We start from the raw sequence: 7096 nt of genomic DNA, 5'->3' as shown, positions 1-7096 counted from the left end.
ATTAGCTAGAAGTTTTGTGTAATTCAATATTTACCTTTTGATAGAGTGTTCAGTTTGAGTCCATATTTCAATAGAGGTCACTCATGCACATTTTTGAAAGCATGGTGTACAAAATTAAAAAATATATCCAAAGGCAAAAAAAAAAAAAACAATCAAATTAGAACACATGCTTTCACAGTTTGATTTCTTTCTTATAAATCCCCTTCTAAATGTTACTTCAAGGGAGCTGAAACATTAGCCTTTATGCAAATTTTCATTTGATAAAGATTTTTTTTTTTTTTCATACCAGATTATACAGCATCTGGAAAAGAGAAAGCAAAGCATGTTTCTAGTAAAATAAACTGCATTGCCTCTGTACACAGCAATTCAAGACATTTGTATTGTAGACAGATGGCTGAATGCACACAAACATTACTTTACAAAGAAATAAGTAATATTGAGAGGAGATATCAAAATTACACTTTATAAAATATGTACAGCCTTGTAGTTCATAACCAAGCTTTTCCACACATGCACTAGGAAAATGATGTGAAGTGGGTTCTGTCCTCAGCTGCCTTCAGAGTGAACTGCTGATAAAGCTGGTCTATAATATGCAACTGGTTCTCTGTGTCATAGATTTTACAAAAAGCAAATACTGTGTGGTCTCTTAAAGATATTTTTTAAAGTGCATAACATGGTAATGGATCACCATGCTTCCTGAAGTGATTCTTGGCTTGTTCTAAACTGCCAGCAACTGGCCCTGAATGCACATCCAGAACAATTAGAAGCACACACTGATTTTTCCTCCAGGAGGAACCAAATGAACTAGAAATGCTTGCCTGGAGTCCACCTGCTATTCATAGGGGTCTGCTTCTTGGAACAAAGGTGGGTTCCCCTCTGATGCTCCTAATCACTGAATGAGGGAAGTGTTTTACAGTAGTGTAATTTATTGTTGTTGGTGGTGTTTGTTTGTTTGTATGCTTTTTTCCAACCTACACTCTATTCCTCAAATTGTACAGCACAGCTCACCTCTTCCCTTAAATGCAATACAGCACTGACAGGGAGAAATATACTTGATTTTTCCAAAGAGCACCACATTTCCTTTTGGACATCAATAAATTACATTGTTTACAGTTTGCCTCTTTCATGGTAAATATCACATTAGTGTGTATTAGACTGATGGTCATGATTATCCATGTCTCTTGCTCTTCACCTTCAACCTGTGGCATAGATAACAAAAGTGTAAGTGCTGTAGGCATGAGATTGGCCAGATACTTTTTCTCAGTTTGCTATTATCATCTCCTGAATGAGCCTATGGGAATAAAGGTATTCTTCTTAGTTTTCCTCCTGTTCAGTCCAATACGCAAGTAACTACATGGCAGAGGGAAGACAGGCCACTGCTATTATTATGGTCTAACAAAATTTGTGCCAGGGTCTAAGGTCACACAAAGGATGACTGTGGCATTAAGGGTGTATTCACAGCAGCTTTACTCTATCATGCCAGCAAGGAGCTGCACAACCCTACAGTAAATGAGCAAAGGGCTGTGAACCACCTTCTGGAGGGGTCTTGTACGTGCCTCATTCAGGTGACTGATGATGAGGAGGAAAAGGCCATCTTAATGGCCTGTTTAATGTGGCATCAGGTGGTGGTGACAGGGCTGCAAGCAAGAACAGAAGGCTGCAAGGTGAGAACAGAAGAATGAAAATAATGTGTCCTTCTGCTGGTCAGCATGGAGGCAGGACAGGCCAACCTGGGCTGACTGCCACAGGAGATGTGCAGAAGGATTCATCGGGACAGACATCAGCCATTAAAAAATTAGGTAGATAGTCTATGTTGATCAACTAGAGCTGGTGTGGGTGGTAAAGGTGAGAGATGGGGCACCATGTCTCATGAAAAGGGTTGTGTCCAAAACAAGAGGGATGATTTGCCTGTCCACCTTCAGGAATGGTGGAGAGGAGATGGTTGCTCACTGGGGCTGGGAGCCAGATTTTTCAGGGCAACAAGGAGGAGAGGCATCCCACACTAGTGACCGTGCTCAACTCTGTCATTAACCTTCAGGGCCAGTAGGTCAGAGCCTGCTTTGGCTTGGTTTTAGGCTATTCATAAAACAAAGGGAGAAATGTCCTTATTTTTTCCTTCTTCTTCCTTCTTCCATTCCCCCCCCCCCCCCCAAAAAAAAAAAAAAAAATGTTTTGGACCCTTTGGATGAGAAGTCTTGTCCAGCAGGCAGGTGTTTTAATCACTGCTCTCTGCCTCATAGTGCAGGGACTGGTGTCATATCCACCTCCCACTAACAGGAGGCTGCAGAGGAATGGTGGTGTGAACAGCAATAATACACTGTCTGACTCTGGAGCTAGAAGTGCTGGCACAAAGCCCAGGTTCATCTGTTTCAAAGCATCATATTGGAAGGATGTAAGGGACTGACTTTTCTTGAAAACACGCAGTAGCACTTACTAAAAGATGTTCAGCATAAGGCAGGCATTTTACCATGAAGTGTAATTAATTTACATTAAAACAGATTAAATCCTTTATTTCAAAAGAATTCTATGATCAGTTCTCTTTAATTCATATCTACTTATGGTGAAATAATCAAACTAATCACAGAAATTGTCTGAAGTAGCTATTTCCAGAAACAAGCAATTAGGCACTTTTAAAATGAGTTTTGGATGCGATTTTAATATAAAATTAGACGTAGTCTTCATTGATAATCTTAGCAGAAAGTGGGGTGGTATTTAGTCTCTATTCTTAACAGATTTTACTATTGCAGTGATGGATTATGATGAAGTGCAAGGTAGGGACATAAATACCAGCCAGCCAGACAGCAGAGGTGGACATCCCAAGGGGGGATGCTCTTTCCAAAGGTGACACTTTCACCCCCTCTGTGGCATGACCTACACAGATGCCATAACTGGGTGAGGACTCTTGGGTTAAGTGTGAACCCATATCAAAGTCCACTGCTTTCAAGGTGCTGAGCCTTTCAAGGTGACCCATACAAATAAAATTCATGTTTTCTAGGGAAACTGTTAGAGAGAAGGAATAAGTTATTAGGGTTTTTGACCCAAGCCAACAGCACTTGGGATGCCTGAAGTTTGATTTGGAGATGAGCCTCTCTTTTCTGTGGTTCTGCAGGATGCTGTGCCCACAGCCCCATGCTTCTCCCGTGTAGCTGCTTACAGGCAGATGACCAGGGGTGAAACCCTGCCAGTTCCTTTGGGAAGAGAAAGGGTCTGGGAAACAAAGACGTCTTCCCAGAATAGATGTATGGGAACCCAGATGGTGCAGGGCCACTGGCTTAGGGGCAACAGTTTTTTTCAGATCTGTGCTTGTGAGCTGTACAGCCCTTGTGCAAGAAATGCTGTGTATGAGGGAGGGCTGCTGCAAGAACAGAGAGCTGCCTGCAGGATGGCTGAGCTCTCTTGTGGCTGTAGCTACCCAAGCTAAAATGCATTTTACAGCCCTAATGCCTATTCTATGATCTTAAATAAATATCAATTTATAGATGGCCCAAATCAGTTGTTTCTTTACATGCGTGCTTTTAAAAGATAGCAGCATGTATAAACCTGCTGTCATAGAAAAAAAAAAAAGGGGGGGGGGGGGCTAAAGATAGCACAAATATTTCAGTAAACATGCAGAAAGCTATCAGGTTTGAATAAAGTCATCTAAATATTCCTTTGCCTCCTGCCTTCTTTCTCTTGGAAATGGAGATATGGTGATATATGAGATCTCTACCGATTTATTGAGGAATGATACAGGCCCATCAACTGCTGTGATTTCCCAGGATGGAGAGGGTAAGCTGCCCTCTTATCATTGTGGTGCCTAGCACTAACAATGAGCTGCACAGTTAACATTCAGGGGATTGCTTACTGCTCAGATAAGCTGCACTGAACTTCTCGCCTTTAAAGAAGGCTGAAAGACTGTTTTTGTTCCCCAACTGAATACACACAGATGGTTTTCTGCTGTAAGAAAAAAAAAATATATTTTGTCAGAAAAATGAGTAAGAAGGTATATTATTTCTGCCAGATCATGCATAAAAATGCAATCTTTCTGTTTTGCAACTAAAACGTTCATTCCATACAAATCAAAGTAATTAGGGGAATCAGGATCACACATATGTTTTCTTGTTAGGTAAATAGAGGATTTTCAAGTTATTTTTTGTTTGTTTAACACAAAGAAATATTCATTATCTTATACAACATTTGGTGTCTTTTTTCGACCTGAAATAAATATTTGTGTTCAACAATACAACCCTTCTTTTCCATCATTTTTCTTCTTACAACTACTGTTACCATGCAACAGAATCACATGCATTTGGTTTTTCATACTTAAACATTTCCTAAAAGGCAATATGTTGAAACACAGCAACACAAATACTCTTTTGTAGGCAGAGCTGAAGGACTCTGAAACCTTTACTTGGTGTCAGTCTTAGAAAATTTCTGTTCTTTTTCATTCTTTGATTCTAATCTCTTTGATTCTTTGCAGTGATTTTCAAAACTGATGAGAAAACATTTTTAACCAAAACAGTGCTTAATAATCCTAAAGCAGGAACAGCTGAAAGCTGTGATTTATTCACTGCTTTCATCTCCCACTACCTTCAGTGGGAGCAAAGGGAATTCAGGAATTTCAGAAAATTCAATTTCCTAATGAAGAACAATGTTTTGTCCTTTTGCCCTATTTAATCTGTCCTGAGAAAGCAGGGACAGAACTCAAGATGTCCCTGTTAAACATTAGTTTCATATTTCACACTGATTCATCTAATGGCAGCTACATGTATTTAATAACCCCGAGGCACTTCTGACCCAGGATGAAAGCACCGCATCCTCATAGGAGAAAGTAGCACTCCCCACTGTGTGACATGTAGCAGCCTGACCCAGGGGCCACTTGTCCCCCACCCACATGCTGCAGAATTTTGGGAAAACGTGTATTCAGAGCCTTTTAACGCAGCATTTCCTAACCAATGTGGTCCCCAGGGTTTTCCCTATCCTAAACCAGAGCATTTCCAAAGAGCGGGCAGCATCTGAGTGCATGTCTCTGCAGTCGCTTGCCAGGCAGGGACTTTATCTTTGTGCTCTTTGAAAATTTATTGAGCGCAAGCAATGCTGCAGACAATGCTCCAGGTTCAAAGAATTGGCGCTGCAGGTGTGCCAGCAAACATTGAAATAGCTCTAGATAAGGAGTTAGACTGTTGCACCAGTATAAAGTACATCATGTTTTTGAAACCAAGGTAATGAGACAAGAAGCAAGAGGCAGAAAACTAATTACAGCTACAACTAATGCAGTGATGTGCTAGGATATTTCTGAAAACTTTCTTGGGTTCTCTTTTCCCTGACCTCAACTGCTGCATTGAGTGTTTTAATTATCTTAACACAGGGATGAAATAGGAATAATTCCAGGCTCAGATTTGCTCTTTCTGAGGTATTAAAAAACAAATGCAAGTTTGTGAAATACATTCAAAAAAACTATTTTTTGTTTTTTTAACCATGAACTTTTTTTCACTTTTTTTTTTTTTTCTTTTCACAAAAGCACCAATTTTTCTTAAAGATGTTAAATTGGGACTGGGGTGGGATTTGAATAAAATGAAGAATTTCATTGAAAATATTTACTCTAGTTTTCCACTGAAAAGGCTTGCCCCATATTGCTGAAAACTCAAAGAAGTTGAAGGCATTTTAGGTTTCAATGGAAGTTTTACATTTTACATGGAGCTGCCTCTGAAGATTTTCCTATGAGCTCTGAAAATAAATGGAGAAAAAAAAAAAAAGGAATAGTGAGGAAATGAAGCAATGGTGTGGCTGTGACACATGCGAACACCTGCAGCTGCATTGTTGGAAAGCACTTTCCAAATGAGAGCCAAAACCCCCTCTTTCCTGTCCTCAGGGGGGTCACTAACTTTGTTAAGAAGAAAAGGGTGAAACCCACAGCACTTGTTTAATTCCATGGTGCCGCATCTTCATAATTCTGCTGTGCTCAAAACAGCGTAGCCGTATTCAGTGCAGCCCTGAGGGAGCTACAGCCAGTGCTCTTTTCCCCATGTTTACAATTTGTTCACATCAGTGCTGTGTTTTCCCCTTTCCCTCAGAAACATGAATTCAGAAATTATTGAATTCTCTTGTAGAGCAACAGTGATCTGTTGTTCATTACCAGTCAGGACACACAAGGCAGCACAGTCACTGCGGCTGTGGGTGAAATGTGCAATTCCTGCTTGCTTTCCATGAGATACTTACATGGCTGAAGAAAATATTTAGTGTAAAAAAGTCTCAAGCAAGATATATTCTTCTCATTTTGAAATACCATGAACAGCTCAAAACCCAAACAAACTTTCTGAAATGATCACAGACCAGGCTGGTCAACAGGAGCTTCATGTTACAGCTCAGGGAAAGCACCATCCTGCTGAAAACGGCAGCAACTGAGGCCTCAGACAGCCCAGTGAATTGCAATTACCGCCACTGCCACACAGTTGGACAAGAAAGAGAGTGGACTCAGCTGGAAAATGACCCCGCTGTGTTAATTTTTCAGGCAAGGAGATCCTCACCTGGGGGGCACTACTCTCTGAGCCTGCAGCCCCTGCAGACAGTAGGTCCTGCCAACACCCCTGGGCACCTATGCATGCCAGGCTGAGTGTGATTATGCTGCACACCTTTTTGACATTCACCCAGCAAGCCTAACACAGTTTTACTAGCTTTCATTTTTCTTTTGCCATGCTAAGAAACAGGATCATCCTCACAGAGGACAAGGGCCATTAAAAACTCAATATTCCACTGCAGGGATTGGTTTATGGCCTCATTTGTAGCAGCTTGCTTTATCAGGTGTGCAGCCTCATTGCCTGTCCTATACGTCCACATGCTTCGAGAGCTTGTTATCTGCAGGACATGGTGCTCCTGTTTCCAGGACAGCTGGTGCCTGGCACAAGATCTGCTCTGGAGTGAACATTACAGGGGGCCTGCCTCACCAGGCTGCCAGCCAGCCTTGTCACTCAGTCTCCACAGATTTCTGTGAAGATAGAAAGAAAAAACTGTAGGCCAGAGACTGGATCTTGCATTGCTGATGGCTTCTACTGCATAACTGGTGATTGCATAACTTTCACAAAGCACTACAGCATGAAAAGTGGCTGCTCTTCATTTT

Source organism: Aythya ferina (assembly GCF_964211825.1).
Source record: "Aythya ferina genome assembly, chromosome: 1".
Lineage (NCBI taxonomy): Eukaryota > Metazoa > Chordata > Aves > Anseriformes > Anatidae > Aythya > Aythya ferina.
This window is presented reverse-complemented; position numbering follows the sequence as displayed.